The sequence below is a fragment of the Dasypus novemcinctus genome, chromosome 16 (genome assembly GCF_030445035.2).
Source record: "Dasypus novemcinctus isolate mDasNov1 chromosome 16, mDasNov1.1.hap2, whole genome shotgun sequence".
NCBI classification, from domain to species: domain Eukaryota; kingdom Metazoa; phylum Chordata; class Mammalia; order Cingulata; family Dasypodidae; genus Dasypus; species Dasypus novemcinctus.
In genome coordinates this window covers 94,836,138-94,859,838 of record NC_080688.1, presented here as the reverse complement: position 1 = coordinate 94,859,838, position 23,701 = coordinate 94,836,138, and positions in this window count along the sequence as shown.

Here is a 23,701-nt window from a genome sequence, read left to right as displayed (position 1 = left end):
CTCTTCCCCAGCTTTGGTATTTGTCGCTTAGATTTTTTTGTTTGTTTTTTCTGCAGTGTTTTTGGTCAAATAGGTCTTCCAGATCTACTGGTTCACTTGGACACAATGGAAAGCTATGCCTTAGAGGACCAAAGAAATGCTTCTCTATCTCAGTATGTAAATTAATTGCTAAATCACAATGCAATTTCTATGGAATTGCATTTGAATGCAAAATTAATAATGAATGAATTAATCAAGATTGATTTTATTATAATGAATGCCAAAGGATCTAATGATGATTGGCTGCTTGTTCTTGAGAGCTGCCTTATAAATATTCACATTTTTGGTGAATTCCTTGTCTGGTATCATATATTTGAGGGAGACTTTCTTAGACTCTGCATGTCATGTGCAAAGGCTACTGCAGGAACTTCTCATTTAGGAATTAATTTTCTTGCTAGATTTCTCATCCCTGGAGGGGGTCCCCAGCTAATGAATTGTTGAGAAAATATATGAATTTTGTATTTGGGAAACAAAGTCCAACATGTGAGGAAGGTTGCTTCTTGGTGATATTTCTATCTTTCAATTAGCTTGGCATATTTAAGAAAATTAATTCAAAATGAAATGAGGTGATGTTTTGGAAAATGACAGGACATTATTTCCACCTGAGTTAGTGAGCTGGTGGTTTGGCTATATTTTAAATCCTCATTTAAATGTAATTCTTTAGGTCTTAAATCTTCGAAACATCCAAATAAATACACGGGGTGCAATGTTCTCTGAGGGGACGAGTGTGCGTGTTTCCTGAATTAGAAATGAGAATACTGATGAAGTCAAAGCATCACTGGGCTTGAGATGGTTGTTGGGAGTGGTGGTAACAGATGCTGACCCACAGCAGTGCCAACGCCCTGGCTGCTCGCTCTCCTCGAGCTCTTTACCCCAGCCGCCTGCTTCCCGGAGTCTGGCAGGTCTGTTTTCCCTGCTCCATCCTGTGCCCCCAGGCAGGACACCCCACCCCCTGAGCGCACATTCCAGGGCTGCCTCTCTGTGCTGGCACCCAAGGTGCCTTCTTAGCATCTGGTGTCCTTTCGGGCCAGTGCACGTGGCACAGTTGAATAGCTCCTGTTCTCGAAAGGTCCCTTCCCTTGCCTTCTTCTACTCTTCATCCCCTTTTCTGTCTAGTGCCTCTTAATCCCGTCCTGGATTGTTCTCTTTGTCTGTTCCTCCGGGGCTTCTCTGGATTCTGTCATCCTTCCTTTCTCTCTACTCACACTCCCCGAGGACTGTGCCTCATCTGCTGACGCGGCCCCATGGCAGCCCATCGGCGGGTGACGCCCCGTGTCTTTACTTCTGCCCTGCTTGTCCTTGACCATTTACTGCCTACTGGACATTCCATGGGCCTCCTCGGCCCCATCACGTCCAACATGGTCACCTGGTCACGTCACCTCCCCGTCCCTCACCCCCACCTGTTCTTCCATTTGTTCTGTGATTCCCACATGCCTCGTCCTCTTCCTCAGTGGCAGATATATTGAAGACAGTAATGGGGGAGGCCTGTGCCTGAGGAGCCCCTGCACCGGCGCTGCCCAAGAGAGACATTTTAAAACTCGGAGTTATCTCTGAGCCCCCCACAAACGTCAGGTCTTATGTTGGTTGAGAGCTTTCTTTGGAAGAATCTGTATTCTTTGACTACTCAACTTGGGTAAGAGCCCAGCTGGTGCTCACAGTTATTTGTGTATTTTTTTGGTAAAGATTTATTATTTATTTATTTCTCTCCCCTCCCCCACCCCACCCCAGTTGTCTGTTCTCTGTGTCTATTTTGCTGCGTCTTCTTCTTTGTCCACTTCTGTTGTTGTCAGCGGCATGAGAATCTGTGTTTCTTTTTGCTGCGTCATCTTGTTGTGTCAGCTCCTCCGTGTGGGCGGCGACATTCCTGGCAGGCTGCACTTTTTTTCGTGCTGGGCGGCTCTCCTTACGGGGTGCACTCCTTGCACGTGGGGCTCCCCTACACGGGGGACACCCCTGCATGGCACGGCACTCCTTGCGCGCATCAGCACTGCGCATGGGCCAGCTCCACACGGGTCAAGGAGGCCCGGGGTTTGAACCGCGGACCTCCCATGTGGTAGGCGGACACCCTAACCACTGGGCCAAGTCCACTTCCCAGTTATTTGTATTTTTATCAAAATTTAACTTGGGTCATTTGGAACTAAGTTTTTGTAATATTTAGCAATTGGATGATCTTTAAAAACCTTTATTATTAATTTTCACATTTTAAATATTGCTATGGTCTGCATTTTTAAAAATTATACTATTTTGGAATATGCCAAGACTCCAGTTTATGGTAATGCATTGCTGACAAGACAATAGTTCATAATTGCTCACTGCCAAGGGTTTTGCTGAGAGACGCGTATGATTTTCTTGAAACGTCACAAAAAGTCCGCTGCTGTAGCTCCAGTTGGCAGAAGCACAGCCTGGTACTTTAAGAGCTAACGCTTGGTCTCAAGGTCACACTGACAGCCAGGATTCTGAACAGGCTGCAGTTTTAAGATTCAATGCTTTTCTCCGATTCCTTGCTCCTTTCACAGAGATTCAATGAATGATGGAAATCAACTCTTAACCTTAATTAATGCCAACTTTCTCTGTACTATTACAATCACAAAATCAGCATGCTCTCCAAATGATTTTGTGCTCTAGAAAATTAAATAAAGTTTTAGTAAACTAATTCCAGAGTTTAATGCTTTTCTAATCAACCAAGCTATAGCTAGCAAGTTTTCAGACTTTAGGTTTAAACATTTTGTAATTTCCATGTCCCACTCATTTTTGAAAAATATTAACAAGTTTCACTTACATTTGCCCCTTGGTCAGAAAAGAAAATCAATGGACAGTGGCATAGAGTTTCTTTAAGAAAGAAAAGCTCATATTTTATGCCTAACATATTTCTAAAATATAGTTCTAACCAAAATTATTATTGAGTACTACTAAATGAAGAAGTCTCTTTGATAAGCAAGCAATTTTTTCACTGGGAAAAAAAAGGACGTGGAATTTGGAGATTACCATCAGTGATAGTAAGCAGAAGAGAAAATTGCAGGCAGTGCAGAAGCCACGGAATGATGCAGGCCTCAGGGTCAAATAAATGTGTTCTTTTTCTCTCTGGAAAACCGTTGGTTTAATTTTTTAAACCAGGTTATTCAATCACAATCACCTACTACTCCATTAGTGCTGCCCCCCCCCGCCCCCCGCCCCACGTAGCTGACCTCTCCTGAAAATTAAGGGCGAAGACTTGGGGCCCAGATTGTCCAGGCGCCATCCTTATATTTTACTTCTGCAGGTAGCAACTCATTTTCCACCGCGGGTTCTGTAGAACCCACATTAAAAGCAACTTAAATTCTAATTAGGAACACAATCTAAGAACTTGAGTGGGCACACTTTTGTCAAATTCCTCCTCCTCATTAAGATGAGATTTAAAGCTAAGGAATAGGAACTGTCAGCCTCAGAAAACAGCCTGCTTTGGAATGTTCTTTATTACAATCTGAAAACAGTTGGGTGGCGAAAGTGGACTAGCGTTTACTGAGTACCTACTCCAGAGCGGAACGTGCCCGGTAAGAGACCGCCAAGGCGCTGGGTTGCCTGGCTCTTGCTGTCAGGGCTGCAAGGCTCTACACGGCGAGATCGGCTGCCCGGGATTGCGTAACCACCACAGCAGGACTCGAACCCTACTCTGTCTAATTCAAAAATCCGTTTTTTAATCCCCAAATACACAGTTTCCCAAAGATTGTGCATCAAGAGATGGTTCCATTTCCAAGTGGGTGGGTGACAAGACACATGCATGGCAGAAAAGAAATGGCTAATCCATGAGGACAGAGCACGTGCCGGGTGCCATGGGGTGTGAATTTAAGATGGTGCTTCTGAAAACCGGGAGATGCAAGGCTTCTCTTTAAGTAATATTTTAGCTATATTTTCAAATAACATGTTTAATATATTTTGCCAACTTCCACATACCTTTTAAGGTAAAGGACTTCGAAGTTTAAAGTAGGTGGGTTCCAATTTTTAATCTGGAAACATTACTATAAATACATCAAAGAGTGTCTAAATATTCTAGAAAAGAGGCAAGACAGTGTATATTTTTCAGATTAACAAATAGACCCATTGTTTTAAATTGGAGGTACTTTACTGGACAAGAGGCCTAGACGTCCAAGACAAACCTTGGCAAATAATTGGAAAATGTTATTAACATTCTACTTTAAAAAGTTTATCACATTTCTCTCAATGTCTTGGACAACTTAGAGCCGATTCTTAAACTTCCTACTACAACCTAGGTGGGAAAATAAAATGTAAATCGTCACATGCAATAGGTATCAGCATATAACAAGCACATGAATTTTATTTCTCAATATTTGCGTCTAAGTCTGATAGAGGAGGTTCTGCTGCTGTCATTGGCAATAATAGACCTGCTCATGTTTCACAACACAACCGTTCACTACCCAAAGAAGAGCATCTCTGCAAGAGGTCCGGCGAGCGGAGCTGGCGTGCAAGGTTAAGTGTACATGTCCCCGCCCTCTGAGCAGCCCTCTTCATGGATCGCAGGGACAACTAACCTCAGCTCAGTGAGGAGCCTTCCTGGGCTCTCCAGGGATGCTGGGGGTGAGAGCAGTGGCCAGACTGTGGTCGAGCGGACCAGGAAGGATGCTCTGTGCTCTGCTGCTCCAGCCTGTGCGGGCGTGCCGCTTGGACTGCAGAGAAGGAAGAGTCAAGCTGGAGTGAAGCATGGCGGGCGCTCAGCGCTGGCTTCTGTGTTGGTCAGAATGCCCTGGCGGGGTCCGCGCACCGTGGCAGGCGTGGCAGTGGCCTGGTGGCAGCAGTCTGCAGCTCCAGCCCGGGGCCTGGGTCTGCAGGGCCTTTTCCATGGGAGCTTGTTCGCAGCTTGGGCTTGGTCAAGGTGGTAGTATTTCCGTCTCCAAACCAGGTTTCCGCTGCCCCAGAACTGGGCTTGTGCACAGAAATCGCTGGGCCCCACCACTGAGGGGTTGCCCCAATCTGAGTCGCTAGGGCTGGGGTGGGGCCCAGGAATCGGCATGTCCAGCCCTGTCCCCGTCTTTCTTGGGGACCACACTTGGAAGACCACTGGCTTGAGCCCCAGGGGCTGGCTCTGTCGGGCCGGGACAGGCGCGCCTGCCCTGGGCTTTGCGTTCCGGTCTGTAGGCTGGCTGAAACTACCCACGCTTTACCTAGGCTGAGCGCCGCGCGGCTCGGAGACGACAGGTCAGCGCATCTGGCGGCGGGGCACGCGGACGGCAGGGATTCCTCGCGGTGCTCGCGCCCTCTACCCTTTCCTGAGCCTGCTGGTGCAGATGAAGACAGAAGTGGTAGCAGCCTCAAGGCTCCAGGAGCGTGGCCGACCTGTTTTCTTTCTGGCCAGTTCTCACCTTGGGCAACCTTTTTTTGTACAAGGAAAAGTTTATTGTAGGAGACAGAACTGAGGGAAATTCTCTTGAGATCTTTTGATAGAAGCAGAATAATATACTTTTATTTCAATAAAATTTTCTTTAAGCATATTAAGAAAAATATTGACTGGATCAAATGTTTGCATTTTAAACATGGTAACTTAAGCTCTGCATACTGTCTGATCATTGAAAATAGGAAATAAGTTCTGCGGAATGGAGGCAGTATTTAGGAAATAAAGATCAATACATTGGAAGTATTTTTATTATAAACTATTGGGAAGGAAATAAGGATATTTAGATCTAATTTTGTTTCTAAGTGTCTTACTCTGTTTCTCTTATGACTATTTTTGCATATTCATGGTTAAAAATTAGGATTGGTAGCACTGATATGACTTAGATTTTAAGTCAATATCAATACTACAATTATCAATATTGTGATGGCAAAACTATACTATTAACCTAGTACAATAAAACAATTTGCTGGGGAAACATAAAGCACAGTGTTTCATCTTCAAGGAGAGTAGAAGATGAAGGAATAAACGCCCCTCACAGAGGGCTGTGGCATGAACTCATCAGAGTTAATAAAGGTTATTTACATCCAAGGGTCATAGTCTCAGACACAAAGAACACAATAGAACGGTAATACCAAAAGCCCTGGAAAGTTGAGGAATTTGTTTCTAAAGACCTCAGACTAGCACAGTGCATTTGTGCTAGATCACAGCACAAAAAGGTAATGGGGAAATGGTGGATCAAGGCTAACCGATGTGACAGCGAGATACATGAGTGAGAAAAATGCTTCTTTCCTAGACCCCAAAGTTTGCTGTTCCCCCCAATCTCTGATTATCATAAAGTCCATTGTCATGAATCATTGCTTATTGGTTGGTTTACGTGTACTTTTTGTAGCGAGACCGCAAACCACTATCGTATCTGCTCAGCAAAAGTTGCATGAGTAGAAGACTGAGGGCCACGCTCTTTTAGTCCTAGGCATGTCAGCTGTGTAAAGCACAGAGTGCGAGAATGTGGCACGGGGTGGTGACGTGGCGTCATGGAAATGAAACCCAGACGCAATGTGTGCAGATTGCAAAGCCTTTAGTACTGACGGCTTCCAGGTGGGACCGCTTGCTGCGACTCTGGCTCTATCCATTTGTGCCCCTTGGAAACGAGGCCTTTTTAGTGGATGTGATGCGCCACAAGTTAGCGTTTTCAGCGGAAGAGACACATAACTCCACTGTTGTCTGAGTACGATATTGCAGTTGATTAATTCCATTTTCCTGTACGGTTGCTCAGGAATTTTAGATGGGAAGCCGCTACCCATATCCTGAGGAGCACTAAGAACGAAACTGCGTGAGAAATCGACAGCACTGTGGTGGTGGGAGCCCGCAACGTGCCTTCACCATCAACAGGTAGGTTCTGTTTCTACGTTACGTGTGCTTCTAGGCAAAAGCAAAATAAGTCAAAAATAGCAGAAAAAATAAAAACCTTAAAGGCCAGAACTCCTTGAAAAGAAGGTCCATGTCTGTGAATAATGCCGGGGCCAGGCGGGCGGCTTATGCGGGGCACGCTCAAGCTCTGTGTTTCCAGAAGGACCGCTCTCGTTTAATCAGCCCTCGACTGAGCCACACGTGCGGTCTAATCCGAGCGAAAGCCCATTCATTATTGGTGCATTGATCTCGCGCCCCACGACTTTCCTCTCTTGTCTTCTTCAGCCTGCGCCAGCTCCGCTGCAGAGAAGAGGTGGACACGGGGAGAAGAGGAACCTATCAGCGAGCTGAGCAGTCTGTGTTTAATAAGGTACAGCCTGAGCTGAAGGGAGCAGGAGGAGATCCTCTGTAAGAGATGATGGGCAAGAATTAATTCCATCTGCAGGGCAGTCTGAGCACAGGAAATAGAGAGGAGACGACAGTTCCTGCTGTTCCTCACGGACAGATGGCAATGGGGGGTCTGCCTGGGGAGCACCCCGTGCACAGGGCGGCGGGGTGGCCACTGCTGCAGGACCGGAGCTGGCACACTCGGCCTCACCCGCACTCACGCGTGCAGCGAACGGCTTGTGAACGCCGAGGGGCTCCCAGGCGTCGGCGGGCCCGGGTTGTGCATGTCTGACCGCCCCCCACGGCAGCCAGCACGGAGGCCAGGACAATAGAGTGAGTAGAGGGTCTGACTCTTTCTGGGAAGATCTAGGTCTTCCCACAGAGCGACGCTGGCATTGACGGACACACAGAAAAGGCACCTTCTAGAAGGAGGCTGCTAGGGGCAGCTCCACCTGCCCTTCTCCTGCAGAAGTGTGGGCTTTGGTGTTCTATCGGTAAAGAAGTTTAAAGATCAGGATACCAACAAGGACCACGTTGTTCATTTTTATCTCCCTCTAGCAGAAGGACAAAGTTTAAAAACAATGTATGTTGATAATGGGGAAAGCACATTATTATGGGCATTGATGACCCAATGCTCGTCATTTCTTTCTTGCAGGTAGCCACGTGAGCACGTGCCTGTCTTGTAAATGAGCTATAAAACAAGTCATGACACTCGTCATCAAGCCTACATATTTTAGAATATATAGTTATTTTATTTTTTGATTTAAAATATCAACTCTCTTGGGTGATAGTCATGAAATTAGGAAAAAGATCCGTGTCAACCTTGGTGATTAAACAGAAGTTAAAAAATTAAACAAAACACAGTTCTGCTTGGGGGAGAACTTTTTATATAAAATATTACTTTATGTAGTCTAAGAAGGATTTGAAATGGTATCGATATTGGTTGTGAAGGCCCAAGATATTTGGGGACTTTAAAATGCAATGTTAAACAGTGAAGATCTTGTTCCTATTTTGCTCTTTTTCGTTTGAAAAGGTTTTCATTGGACAGACTCAGCGTGAAAAAAAAGCACATCCTCTCTGCTGGTGGATGATGTGTTGCTAACGTTCAAAATGACCACGAAAGCATCTAACAGGTAGATATGATTCTTGACCCTTTCCACCTGTTTTTTGCCTGTATTCCGACTCCCGGAGATCCCACATCCCGCCCCATCTGCCAGATCCCTCCCAAGCACAGATGTCATCCCGGCTCATAATTTGTATCGCCCGAGACGGGGACGGCAACAATTCCTTTCAGTCATGGTTCAAAGCAGTCCTGAAATAATCACACAGTGACACTGTGAAATTACTGTAAAAAATTGTGGCAGTGTCACGACATTTCATAATTGAGACCTCCGTGCTCATAGCTCTATCCAAGCCCATAGGACGAAGGGGGAACGCTGTGTTCTGACAGACACGCAGCCCGAGATGTGCCAGCGAGATTGTGTGAGCTCAGCCATGTAGAAAGGGGCTGCGTGTTCCAGTGTGTGCCCCCATGAAATTGGCACAAATCACCGGGATTCGACCGCAGGAGGGTGCTTAGGAGGTGCACGAGGGAGCAACGAGGAGGCTCGCGGCGCGCAGCGAACGGACCCGTGTCAGGGGCAGCTCCGAGGTCAGCAAAGAATCAAATCAAGATGAATGAGCCGATCACGGCGCGGGCTCCGCCTCATTGGGCCCAGTTGCATTAAAGTCACGTGCTCATCGGGGAAGATGCACGGGCGGCGTGTACCGTGCGGGGGTGGAGGGGACACGGTGCAGCCCGCAAAGAGACGGGGATGAGAGAGGAGCGGCCTGGCCGGATGCTTTGCTTTTTTCTGAAATCACATTCTTAAGGGCAATAAGCAAAACCAATTACTGCCCAAACAGTGCCTTTGAGTCTGTTCTGGACTTGAGGGATGGGCTTGGCACGGAAACCGTTCAAAAGCCCAGCGACGCTCTTTCACCGGGCCGTGGCCCCAAGGTCATGGTTAGTTCCATCTGTATTCTTATTTTTAATTCTTGGCATTGTCCTTCTCTATGATAAGGTCAGAGGGATGGGACGATGTCCACCTACTGTGCATTTATGAGTTCTCTTTGGAAGTAAGATGACTTGAATTTCCTTTAAATAATTATTATTGCAGGAGTTTATGGGCCTGAGGTCAGTCTCTTGCCTGAGTAACAGCCAACGCCAGCACCCGCAGCGCACAGGGGGTTCAGCTCCTCCATGCCAGAGGGGAGGAAGCACGCGGCGTGTTTAGAACTCAGGGCTGAGTTCATTTCAAGCTGTGGGCACTCCCGTTAAGTTTGCTTACATCTTTGGGAAGTTAGACTATCAGCAGTAATTTAGGAATTAAGCAAAATTGCTTCCAGCTTTTCACACACTCTCACAGAGCCCAGCCCTGGGACTTGCAGCCCTACTGCACGCACAAATGCCACCCAGTCCAGCTCGTGCCCATGGACATGGCTTGTTCCCTGGCAGACTGGAAGTCTCGCCGCGTGGCGATGGGCTCCTGTGCACCCAGCTCTTGAAGCGCTGGGTCCAAATCAGCATGGAGGAGGCAACGGCTAACACGGCAGCTGCCTCGGGTGCCGCACGTCCACCGCTTCTGTCTGAGCCTCAGGACGGCTCTCTAGGGCAGCAGTGAGCCCTCGGCCACCAACGGGGCGCCTGAGACGTGGGGGTCTCAGGCCTCTCCAGAGGGCCATGCCCTGTGGCCGTGGAGCCAGTACCTGAAAGCAGGCCCAGCTGCTTGGGCCGTCGCCATCTGTGTGTGCTGGAGGCCAGAGGCCAGATCAGAAAGACCAAGCCCCCTGGAAGGCCAGCGGCGGAAGGCGTTTAATCACGCGCCTCTTGCGTCCTCAGTGGGCTTTATCTACATGGGCATATGTATTATAATCACAGTAACAGGAAAATTGTTCAATAGGAAAACAAATTGACCATATGTTTTATCAAAACGAAATCCCAATTAATGACTGGCTTTTAAAGAAATTTTTAAAAAGACCTAAAGACCTTAAAGATGCTGGCCCTTCACAAGGCGTCCACAGTTGGATGCAGTTTATGTAAAAGCGTATCCGAAGCGGTTCCACTCTCCCTTCCTCACGAGTCTTGGTCTAACAGTGTAGAAGATGTCAGGGGGGAGAAGATGGGTAACTGAGCATCAGGATCATGGGTCCTGAGAAGAACATTCTTGAGGCAAACAGGAGAAGCCCAGGTCCCTCCAACGCCAGTCCCGGAGGGGTTCAGGCAGGGAAGTGGGGGGCCCTGTGATGTGGGGCCGTTCTCCAGCACCCACCACGGCCGTCTCCCCAAGAACCCCAAGCAGGTGACTGGCTTGCTAGAACATAAGCTCAGCAGGTCACATTTCCTCTTTGAACTCAGCTAATTCACTGTTGATTTTTGCTTTAATTTAGGTCACCTAGTGTTGGTTACCTTATAATGAGAAATGAAATGTCTTGGTAATAAGGAAGACATCCAATTGAGCCCATCCCCGCTCAAATTTCTTACGCTAATTATGCAGCTATAGAACGCACATCTTAGAAAGGTAACTACTTTCTACATGACCAGATGGATAAAATTTGGGATGTTTTGAGATGATACTTGGCTCTCTTTTTAAAGAATCTTAAATATACAACTTTCAGTCTATAAATAAATTGCCTAAAACATTATATTAATATTACACATAAATTCCTGTCCATCGACTGGATGCGGTCTGTGAAAGGTAAGGCCGTCGGAATTGCATCCACTACACGTCTTGGGCTCTGCTGCATTTAGACAGACAGGTTGAAGTTCTCGGGAAAGGCAGGTGCACTGCCCAGCCCAGAGGGCGGGCAACTAACAAAAGCATGACGACACCGGGGTCTACCCCCCGTGTGCCCTGGTCTTCGGCAGTGTTCACCTACTGGCTCTCTTGGCCTCCACCTCCCCGCTCCGGCCCACCCCCACAGCGGGGCCATTCGTGTCTTTCCAGGCCAGAGTTAAGATCCTGGGTGAAGCCTGTTGGGGAATCCCAGGATGCTGACTCAGGACGTCTGTGCCACGGGCTGGCGAGTCGGGGGTCCAAGCCTCCCCAGAGGGAGGTCCTCAGGGGACACGGGTCAGCCCGAGCCAGTGGGGCAGGAGGCTCTGCTTTGGAATCACACAGCGGAAGCTGGGGGACTCCAGGGGAGGGGATGGGGGGGATGCCGGCACTCGGGGCGCGTTCTTTGTGCACCTCCAGGGTGCAGGTGCCAAGACGCTCGGGTGGCAGGAGGCGTGACTCGCTGCGGAGCGCCCCGGGAGCCCCTTGGCGGCTGAGTCCAGCCCAGTCCCCGCATGGTCCCAGCGCGTGTACGGCTGGGACCGCGTGCCCCAGGCAGGCTCCAGCCCTGGCCCTGGTCCCGTGGGCGTGGCCTCGTGTGCAGAATCTCCAAGGATGTCATTACGATGAGGCCGCCCTGCCGCCCACGGGGCCTTCGCCCAACAGGGCAGGTGGGTGGAGGGAGAGGGGAGCTGGATTCAGCAGCAGCAGCCACGGAGAGGGACGGCCATGTGGCAGGGGCACCGGAAGCTGCAGAATTCAGGGCAGGCACGGTCCTGCCGGCTCCTCGATTTTGGGTCTCCAGCCTCCAAAATACGGCACAATAAATTCTGCTGTTTCAGCCAAGTGGTCTGTCCCATTTGTTACAGCAGCCCTGGCAAACTAAAGCAGGGGGCTTAGCAAGGAACTCGGGCCTAGTGGGCAGCTGACGAGTAGCACTTCCTTCCTCTATTCTCTCTCCCTTAAATCGAGCAAGCGTGACACATCACACTAGTCATCATTTTGGGAACACGCTTCACTTTTTCAAACTTGTGTGCCTTTATCAAAGGCTGTTTCTTCGGTTGGAGTGCCTTTCTCCTTCTAAACCCCACAAGTCTCCAGGTCCTGTTTTCCCTCCTCTTTTGTATTTTCCTGTAGTCTGTGCTTTCCTAGATTACAGTGCATCACACTTAATTGATTGCAATCCCAATCCTACCTGCCCACGGCCCCACCGAGAACTAGGAATGTCTCATCTTTGCAGCATAAAACCAGGATTTGATTGACTAATGACTATTGAAAGTCTGTACTATCTTTATTAAAATGTTCATGTATTTTGAAAATCCAGCCTTAAGTTTAGACAGAGTAAGCATTAGAAATGCCTCTTTTTGGATTATATTAGAAGCATCCCTATTTCCCCTAAATTTCATTTTTGACACCCTGGAGAGAACACTATTAGAAATCCATTCCTCTCAGTTAAGGAATTGTTCCCATCAAAATGCAAAACCCCGAGAAGACGAGCACCTGAGCACTTACCAGTATCGAAGGCCTCCTCGTGGCAGGGTCGGTCAGACGCAGCTCTCTGTCCCAGCCCCTTCCCGTCCCAGGAGCACGTCCCCTGGAGGGTGGGGCTGGTAGGCTCCTTGCAGCAGTTGTTGGCCTGGGGTAGTCAATAAAGCTTTATTGAATGGATGAAAGAAAGAAAGAAAGAATAAATGAATGAATGAATGAGCCAAGGCTGTAATAGGCAAATGGAGAGGACCAGACTCTGCGCTCCAACCCCGTGACGACTGGTGGGGATGAAGTGCAGCCCTCGCATCCCACCCGACCACCCACACTGCAAACCGTTTGCCCGGGGACTTCACCTCTTCATAAGGACAGGCCGGCAGAGCCGCTCTCCCCGCCCAGCCCGGGCTTCAGCCCCTTTTCCACCTGTGAGGAGCCCAGGAGTAGAATCCTCAGGGGCCAAAATAAAGCGCTGTGGAGCAGGTCGGGGGGGCTTGGCGAGGGGGCCTTGGAGACGGGGGTGGGGGGTGGAGGCCACCTGCTGTGCTTTTTTTTTCAGTTTTCTTTTTTTCTCTCTTTATTTTTAAAAAAGTGTTACATAAAAAAAATACAAGAGGTCCCTATATAACCCCCAGCCCCCTCACCCCACTCCTCCCACATCAACAACCTCTTTCATCATCCTGGCACACTCATCGCATTTGGTGAATGCACCACATGGATAGTGGTTTACATTGTAGTCTCCACTCTCCCCCAGTCCACCCAGTGGGTCATGGCAGGACATACAGTGTCCAGCATCTGTCCCTGTAGTACCACCCAAGACAATTGCAAGTGCTGAAAATGTCCCCACATCATATCTCTTCTTCCCTCTCCCTACTCTAAGCAGCTACTGTGGGTACTTTCTCCACATCAGTGCTACAATTTCTTATTACTAGTCACAATAGTTCCATAGTAGAATATCAGTAAGTCCACTCTCATCCATACTCTATTCCTCCATCCTCTATATCAAGAGGGGGCTTAGATCCCACATGGATGATGGATGCAATTCTCCTGCTTGCAGTCGTAGGCACTCTTGGCTCCCTGGTGTGGTGGTTGACCTTCTTCAACTCCCTATTAGCTGGCCAGGGTAAGTCCAATAAACCAGAGGGTAAGAGTTGCAAGTCTGCTGAGGCTCAGGGCCTGGCTGTCACATGGACAGTCCAGAGATTCAAGTCTCCTGAGTATACACCAACCCCAGCGCCAATCACAGGTCCAGTAAAAGTGACAGAAGAGGCATGTGTAGAAAGGTCACATCTGAGTCCAGCTCCATCACACCCAGGAGCACAAACTCCAAAGTAGGGCCCACAGACGTGGCACAGAGCTCCAGAGAAGCACTGTTTTCACTTAGGGAAGAACTGCCTGAAATTCAGTGAGCTTGACCCCAGGCACACACACTGCGACAGAGGAAAGGCCAGGTGGGAACAGAGCCTGCAGGGTCAACTCCAAGCGCACGCAGGTGGTACTTGAGAAAGATCTGATTTCCTGCTGCAAATAAAACTTACCAAATGGTCAAAGGCGGCAAGTGTCACTTTTCTTATTTCTGATGTTCCTCCATGCTCACCCCCAGCCTGTGCACCCCGCAGAGGTTCAAAATCACCCTCCCTGATACGGCGGGGACAAGGTTGGACACCCTGAACGTGATGATTTTTGACCTTTGTATTAGCAAGATTCGTAACACACAGGTTAAAACGCACTGCCTTGAAGCTGCGCCCAAGCCCCGTCTCCTCTCATCGCTCACTCCACAGCTCCCTCTAATAGAAGCCGCGGGTCCTATCTTTCCCTGCCTGTGAGGTAAAAATGAAAACGTCAGTCCGTTGACAGAAGTGGGGCGTGCTGGTGGGAGGGGCGGAAGTGGATTTACCCCAAGGAGAGTGTGCACAGGGAGGGGCTGGGTTGCAGCTCAGGGACGCAGGGAGGTTGTGCAGCGTAGTTCCTCCACAGGGTGACTCGGCCAGGGTGCGTTGGAAAGCTGTGCCAGCAGCCACACCAAGGAGGCTGGGAGGTACTCTGGGGATGGTGGGGCACCACGGGAGAAGCCCCAACCTGTGCCCACCCTCCTTGGTTGGGCAGCACATCCAGGGCTGGGGAGCGTGGCAATCAGGATACAGGTGCCTCTTGTGCAAAAGAGTCACAGTGATTGTTTCCAAAAAGCTGTGATGGCTGTGGGCACTTAGATATGTTTTTCTGAGTTCTGATTGTATGCAAGATTATGGAAACACCCTTGAAATGCAGCAGCGGTCTTTTTTTCCCCCCTTCTTTATTTTCTTATAAATGTTATATTCAAAAATATGAGGTCCTCATATACTCCCCACTCCATCCATCCCACCCCTCATACATCAACAACTTCTTTCATTATCATGGCACATTCACTGCACCTGGCAAATACATTCTGGAGCACCGCTGCACCACATGGACAGTGGTCCACATTGTAGTCCACACTCTTGCCCAGTCTACCCAGTGGGCCACGGCAGGACACACGACGTCCAGCATCCATCCCTGCAGCACCACCCAGGACAACTCCAAATTCTGAAAATGCCCCCACATCATATCTCTTCTTCTGTCTCCCTACCATCAGCAGCCACCGTGGCCACCCTCTCCACATCAGTACTACAATTTCTTCCCTTACTAATCACAGCAGAACACCAGTAAGTCCACTCTAATCCACACTCTATTCCTCCATCCTTTGGATCCTGGGATGGTTATGTCCAGTACCCCTCTATATCAAGAGGGGGCTTCGATTCTACATGGATGATGAATGCTGTTCTCCTGCTTGCAGCTGTAGGCACTCTTGGCTCCCTGTTGTGCTGGTTGGTCCTCTTCACCTCCCTGTCAGTTGGCCAGGGTAAATCCAACAAATCATAGGGTAGGAACCGTAAGTTTGCTGAGGCCCAGGGCCTGGCTGTCATATGGACAGTCCAGAGATTCAGGTCTACTGAGTATATACCAACCCAAACACCAACCACAGGTCTGGTAAAAGTAACAGAAGAGGCATGTGTAGAAAGGTCATATCTGAACTCCATCACACTTAGGAATACAAACTCCAAAGTAGGGCCAACTAACAAGACCCTGAACTCCAGAGCCATCTGCCATAGAAACTATGGGTCTTTACAGCCCTCAGGAGAACCAGCACCTGGGTTTCCATATACCTTGACAGTCTCTGGTACCCTGCTGAGGCATGCATAAGCATCATCCCTCTGATGACCTCCCAGCACTTTTTTGGAGACTCATAGCCATATAAACTCACTTGTCCTTTCCATTTCCCCCTTTTATCCAAAGTCAAAAAGCAGTTTTTAACACCTGCTATTACATGTAGGCTGAGATATACTGCTGGTCTGAGTTGACCCTTTTATTCAAGGTCTTTTTCTAGTTATATAATCAGCTGGTGCTTGGTAGTAATCCCTTAACACCAGGGAGGCTCATCCCTGAGAGTCATGTCCCATGCTGGGGGGAAGGTAATGCATCTACATGCTGAGTTTGGCTTAGAGAGTGGTCACATTTGAGCAACATGCAGGCTCTTAGGAGGTAACTTTTAGGCACCCTGCAGCTCTAGGCCTAGTTTATATTTCAGGCACACAGGCTCATAATCGGCCCATCAGTTTCAAGGGTTATTGTTGGACCATCCTTCTTTGTTGGTCTTTGCCATTGCACTTGGGAGATTGTTGCTGTTCCATTGCAGAATGTGATAGAGCTCCCCTGGCCAGGAACTAAGCACTCTCTCAGCTGCTATTTCCAACTGAAACCACTATGAAAATATCTAAACCTTTCTATGTACCCTGTATACATACCCTGGAGAGCTCCCTCCCAACCATGTGCCCCCACCAATAACACCCCACACAAGCGCTCCTCTCTCACCATAGTTGAACCTCTCTGTAGTCTAAAATTTCATCAAAAAGGAAGCCCAATATATTGCCAAGTTCAATTAATAGTAAAATGGAATATACTATATATACGGGTATATACTATATACCCATATAAATATGGGTTTAAAGGTTAGATATAGAATTCACAGTAATTTAGAAAAATTAAATTTTAGAAAATTAAAATTTAGAAAAATTAAATAAAGGAAAAATAAATTGGGGTATCAAAAAATGAAAAAATGAAAAAGCTTTGATTTTGACATTTTGCCTTTCATCACTGCTATAGGTGTTGCCCTGTATGTACAGGGGCAAGGCAATTTCTTCCATTTCTTCCTCAGTGTCTACATCTTTTTTTTTTTTCTAATTATTAATTTTGTCTTCACAGTAATAAGTTGGGGCATAGAGGAAGGTTGTGAGCTGACACCTACATGTGTGAAATCTATAATAAGCTGGAGGTATTTTTACAGGGAGAGGATCGGGTGGTGGTATGGGGATGCCTTTGGATGGGGCTTTGTGTGCTTGGCGGGGGGGGCTTAGGGGTGAGGGGATGTGTTGGATGGCCCAGGAAATTGGGGGGAGGTGGGGGGAGCATTTGGGCATGGGAGATTGTCAGGTATGTAGTTGAGATTATAATGTAGAGAAGGCTCTTTAGAAAATATAATATGGAAGGTTACCTGTTTAAGATGCTTAAGGTGGGGCATCTGACACAGGGCAAACTTCTAGGGAGTGTGTGAGTGCTCATTTTGTCATAGTGGGTTAAATCATTGGGTGGAGACCCAATGAGAGTGAAGGTATACCCACATCCTGGGGAGGACTGATGTTCTCAAACAGAGGGAATTCTATCTCTCGAGAGAATTGGTGGCTCTCAATGAGTTAGGGCTGTCAAGTATGTCAAGCCCTCAATGTTGTAGCAAGTATCTCTGAATATTGTCCTTCAAGTAATGAACATTGATTGTCAAGGTGGGCCCTCAGGGGAGGGGGAACGAGGTGTTGAATACATGAAATCAGTTTAACTGTGAGACAATGGAAGTGTTCCACAAGATCATGCAATGACGGATATAGGACATGTCAAATTATACCAAAAATGTATAAATATCTATAGGCTAAAATGTAAACCATAATGTAAAACATAATATAACTAAAAATTTAGAAAATTGTGTAGTCTAAAATATAAGCCATAATGTAAACCCAAATGTTTAAAAGCTATTGTTTCAATATCTGTATATCAGCTGCAGCAAATATAATAAGAACATGTAAAAAGATCATTGCTGGGGAAGGGACAAAGGGTTTGATGTTGGATATGTGGCAGCAGTCTTAACAGAAGTAATAAATGGCTGACCTTGGAGCGGCTGTGAGGCTCTGGCGCTGTCTGCACATTCTCCTGAAGGACCCAGCTCTGTCTAAAGGGTGAATGACTAAAACACCAGCGACAAGGAGGCTATGTCCACTCAATGTGGGCTGGGCACCAAAGGCTGAACTAAGTGTGGACTGGCACCTGAGTTACTAATAAATTGCTCTAATTTGGGGTGCATTGGTATAGCATGTGCCTACCCCTCCTCGAGGGCAATGCTGGAACCCTTCATAAAAACTGCATTAGATGAAACATGTTCTTCAACTCTCATCTGGTAAGAAGAGTTAACTCAGACCATGAGGTTTCCAGTTTTCCTTCATCTGTAATTTAGGATTAGGCTTCCCAGGGGCCTAAGACCAATAGGAACCCAGCAGCCAGCATGTGCATAGGTGGGCTGAGCCAGGCTTCAGGTGGGCTGAGCTGGGTGTGCAGGTGTGCTGAGTCGGGGTGCAGGTGGGCTGAGCTGGGTTGCAGGTAGGGTGCTGGTGAGCTGAGCTGGGCACAGAGGTGTGCTGAGCTAGGATGCAAGTGGGCTGAGCCTGGTGTGCAGGTGACTGAGCCAGAGTGCCAGTGGGCGAGGTGGGTGGGGTTTGAGGGTAGGAGGTCCAGCTTCAAGGGCAAGTTGGTTTTAACTCTTTTGAACAATGCTTCCTTCTGGCACAGTTCAAACTCCGTTCTCATGGATAAAATGTAGACCATAATATAAACCATTGACCATAGTTGGTAGCTAAGATTCAATATTTGTACATCAGTTGTAACAAATGTACCATCCACATACAAAAAGGTTATTAATAGGGAAGGGGGAAAAAGGGGAGGATGTTGGGTATATGGGAGTCCCCTATTTTCTGTATGTGACTTTACTGTGACCTAAAACTTCTTTGAAGACAAAATGAAAAAAGTACAGGACAACAGATATTACAGTGATGAAAGGCAAAACATGAAAAAAAATATTTAAATATTTTTCATTTTTTAATATGCCATTTTAAACTTTATTTTAGTCTCAGTTTTTCTAAATTATCATGTATTTTATTTCTTATGCTTATACCTATCATTATTTCATTTTCCTATTAATTGAATTTGACAATATTCCTGATTCATTTTTGAAGTTTTGGATCACAGAAAGATTACAACTATGGCAGGGGAGGATCATTGGTGTGGAGTGTCAGTGATGAGGGATACGTGGGAGGAAGTTCACCTGGGCATACATATAAGGTATATAAATATGTTCAAATATTCATGGGGCATTGCCACAGTGGGTAGAGATTCATACAACAACTGAAAGAATATTGAATTCCCATCCTGGGGAGCTCTGCCACGTTCTCTAATGGAACAAAAACAATCCCCCAAGTATAGGAGTAATGACTAGTGAAGAAGGATGGTCCATTGATGGGCCCTGGATATTGATGCCTATACTTATAAGCCTTTGCTCTTGAAATTGCAACTTGGCCTAGTGTTGCAGTTCTCAGGAGCTTCCATGTTGCTGAAAAGTGGCCTCTCTCTAAGCCAAACTCAGCATATAAATGCATTACCTTCTCCCCAGTGTGGGTCATGACTCCCAGGGATGAGCCTCCCTGGTGCCGAGGTATTACTACCAAGCTCCAGCTATTGATGCAACTAAAAAAATACCTTGAATGAAAAGGGTAAAAGGTAAAGACAAATGAGATTATATGGCTAAGAGACTTCAAAGTGAGTCAGGAGGTCATCAGACAGGTAACACTTATGCATGTCTCAGTAGGATCTCATAGACAGCCAAAGTAGATATGCTCTCAAACAGTGGAGTTCCTGAGGGCACTGAAGACACCCAGGTCTTACAGTCATGGCAGATTGCTAGCTCTGGAGTTTGGTGCCTTGCCAGTGGGTCCTACTTTGGAGTTTGTGCTCCTAAGTGTGACAGAGTTGGACTCAGATGTGACTTCTCTACACATGCCTCCTCTGCCCCTTTTATTTGAACCTATAGTTGGTGTTGGAGTTGGTTGGTGTACATCCTAGAAACTTGTATCTCTGGGCTATCAATGTGCCAGCTGGGCCCTGAGCCTCAGCAGAGCTACAGCACTCTCCAGTTCATTGTACTCACCCTGGACAACTAACAAGGAGGTGAGAATGGACAATGACCACACCAAGAAACCAAGAGACTTTATAACAGCAAACAAGAAAGTCCCATCCATCAGCCATATGTGATTAAAGCCCCTCTCAATTAGAGGGGGAGTGGGAATCACCATCCCAGAATCCTCAGGATTGAGAAATAAAATATGGACTACCGTGGACTTACAGGTATTCTACTATAGACTTATTGTGATTCTAGCAATGGAAGAAATTATGTCATTGATGTGGAGGCAGTGGCCACTGGAGGTGCTGAAGGCAGGGAGAAGGAAAAAGAGGTGTAATATGGGGGCATTTTCAGGACTTGGGAATTGTCCTGAATGACATTGCAATGACAGATACAGGCCATTATATATCCTGCCATAATCTATAGACTTGAGTGAGAGAGAGTGTAAACTATGATGTAACTATAATCCATGCTTAGTGGCAATGCTCCAAAATGTGTTCATCAATTGTAACGAATGTACCATATTAATGAAAGAAGTTGTTAAAGTGGGGAAAAGTGGGGTATGGGAAGTGGGGCATATGGGAATCCTTATATTTTTTTATTTGACATTTTATATATCATTTTATAAGTATCTTTTAAAATAAATAAAAAATGGGGAAGCAGATATGGCTCAACTGGGTTCACTTTCCAGGCCTCCTTGTGAAAGCAAGCTGGCCCATGCCCATGGAGAGCCGATGGGCCACCCCCGTGAGAGCTGGCACAGCAAGATGATCAACAAAGGTAGACAAGGAGATCCAGAAGTACGTACAGCGAATGGACACAGAGAGCAGACAGTGAGCAAGCAGCAAGGGGATGGGGGATAAATAAATAAAATAAATCTTTAAAAACAAATTTAATTAAAAATGTATAAAAAAATGAATTCTTGGCAGCTGATTAAAAACTTGAAAACAAAACTCACAGAGGACCTAAGCAAATATCTCATGCAGTATGGGAGCAAAAGTCCATGGAGGCTGCCTCCAGAGGTGCAGGTGCACTGACTTCAGTCCACCAGCAGCCGTCTGTTAGCACGCACGGGGTGAGGGGCGGCCCCGGGACCCCACTTGTGCTCACATTCTGCCTCGCACAGACCCAGGGGCTGGCTCCTTAAGGGTGGTCCACTTCCAACCCACATAAACACTTCATTTTTTGTCCCAGGACCTCGGACCCCTTAAATGCCTGTTTCTCCTCCCACCCTTCTTTTCTTTAAAGGACGGTTTCCACAATTCGTGAAGGTTAAGTACAGAACATATGTGTTTTTGGATCAAATGCCAGAAAATAAAAAACCTTACCAAACCAGGTATTTTTATTGTTTAATCCAAGGAATTATCTTCTATCTTGCTGAATTGCTAGCAGTGTTAGAACTACTGAGGTGAAAGACGTTGTGGTAAAGAACAGGCAAAACGTACCAAGACGCACCTTACCATAACGGCGTCAACAAGCACGTCTTCACCTTTGAACCAAGGGTTGGCAAGCGCCTGCGCGGAGCAGAACTCCGGCTCCTCGTTTTTGTTTCACAGCGACGAAGGCTACTCAGAATGGCCTTCCCAGCTCAGGTTCAGTTTGCAGAACTTGGAGAGCCCTAGCAAGTGTGGGTGGGTGGAAATCCCATGTATGGTCTGCGCTTTGGGCAGGTTCAATGAGCAGTCACAGTGCTCAGGAGTGTGAGGCGTCTTTGTCACTCAAGAACAAGTGACTTTCGTGGAAAGAGCAGGCAATTGGCCAACTGTGTTTGTTAAAATCGGGCTCAGCATTACATTTTGTAAGTTCTTAGGAAGCATGCAATAAACAGTATAAAATAGACGGTGAAAAGGAAGATGAAAGAACAAGTGTGTGGGCATGTGTGCAAATGAGCCTGCCAATAAATATCTCAAACTAAAAGTAGTTGTGTGAGGGCTTTCAAGTATTTAAAGTCTAAAATATGATAGTAATTAAAAATTGTAGAAAGGTTGCCATTCCTCATTTTTTCTCCTAAGAAAACTTAAACATTCAAATATTAGAAGGGGGAAAAAAAAACTACTCTCTGATTTTGAAGTTCCTTCAAGGTTATCTTAAATTACCAAAATTATCATCTTGCAGATTATATAACCAACTCAGCCATGACATAAAAAAACCCAAGCTCAGGGCCTAAATTATGAGAACATGTGGGAAAGTAATCAGGGAGAACTAGTAGCTCTGATATTTCCTTATGTGTCTTAAACAGTTTGCTTAAAAACCTAAGGTTTAGTTGCACACCTGAAAAATCATTTATCCTTGGACGTGTGTGTAAGTGAAAATACTACAACATTTACAAGACAAATAAAAAATCATCAAGAAAAGATTCTAAGTAAAGAATTCCATTGGAAGAACCCTTTTGGAGCCCAGGGAGTTAGATGCTGTCAACCTGAAAACAAGGTGAGAGTGAAATATGCGTCCACCTTGCACGTCAGCCTCTTTGGAAGTAATTCCGACCTCTCAGGTGGGCACGGCCTGCCTCCCGGGCGGGTTTGTTTTGTACATTAGATGACGCGTTCAGCCATAGATTCATTCATTCAGCCAATGAATCCAGCTGTCTTTCTGGTTGTCGCAGAGACCCTGGGAGTCCAGCTGGAAACCCACCTGGCCAGTGCCCTCCTCTATGGCTCTTCCAGTTGGTCACCTCCTCATGGGCTCGCAGTGCCAGGCACTGGGAAGGGGCAGAGGATGGCATGGAGCTTCCCATGGCCGAGCACCTAATATGTACCTGTCATTGTCATCAGCACCGAGGAATATCAACTAGCCCCCTTGTGGGGTGGGGTAGATCGGCAACGAGTATAAACGAGAGGGAAACCAAATTCCCAGTAGCACCATTCATCGGCCATGAAAAGAACATGCTAGCAAGTAAGCCATACTTCAGTTAACAATAAAACCATGAGCTTTCATTGAATGGCTTTCTCTTCTGAGAGACTTAAAAAGAACCTTGCCGCTGGCATGCCTTGCTCCTAGAGCAAGTTTCACAAGGACCTGGAGTGTTTTCCCTGCTGTCCCACCTGACAGCCGCGCCCCGCCGAACAGCCCACCCGCACGGTGGCGCTGCACCTGCTAATTGTTGCCGGTCAGTGGAGGCGACTCATCCGCTGGGCCCCCGGCCGGTGCCTTAATTAGGCCATGCCAGGCGGCCGCGCGTGGAGCCCCTTCCTGGGCTGAGGCTATCCCGCGCTTGAGAGTCGCCAGCAATAAACATGCTTAAATAGAGTTGCTGCTCCCGGCTCACTGAGCAGGGACACGTTTTATTTTTGTGAGGACAGAAAATGGCGTTAAATTGCTTTATTTATATGGGGATGTGGCCAGCTCTACTTCAGTGGCAGTGTACAGAACTGAGGACTCTTTAGTCTAAATTGGGTACCGATGTCCTATAAAATAGCACCGCTACTTCCACGTTCTTTTCAGATTTCTGGTGCTTTTCTTTAAGAAAAAAGGGGAAAAAAGTAGAATCTGTGCAAATCATAATGATGATTTGTTCAGGTTGGTCAAAACAGATGGATGGTGGAACCACACAACACAGTCCTAAAGACGTGTATTCAAGAAGAGCCTGTGACCTCCATCGACAGCCTATTTTGAAAAAAGAATAATATATGAAATAGCAGATTTGGTACCAGCATGCAGGACATGTAACTCTGGAAATAGCATAGATTTTTTTTTAAATAAATGAAGAACCACTGGACTCACTTGCTCTCTTAAAAGTAAATGGGTATGCTAAGTTGGTTTTCTTTACACAACGGGAACCAGAACCCAAATAGAACAGAATATTTATTTGAACTGACTCCTTGGCTTCTATTGCATGCCATTGCTGCAGTTCCTCTTTCTCTCCTTATGGTGCTACTTATCTCCGTGTCCAGG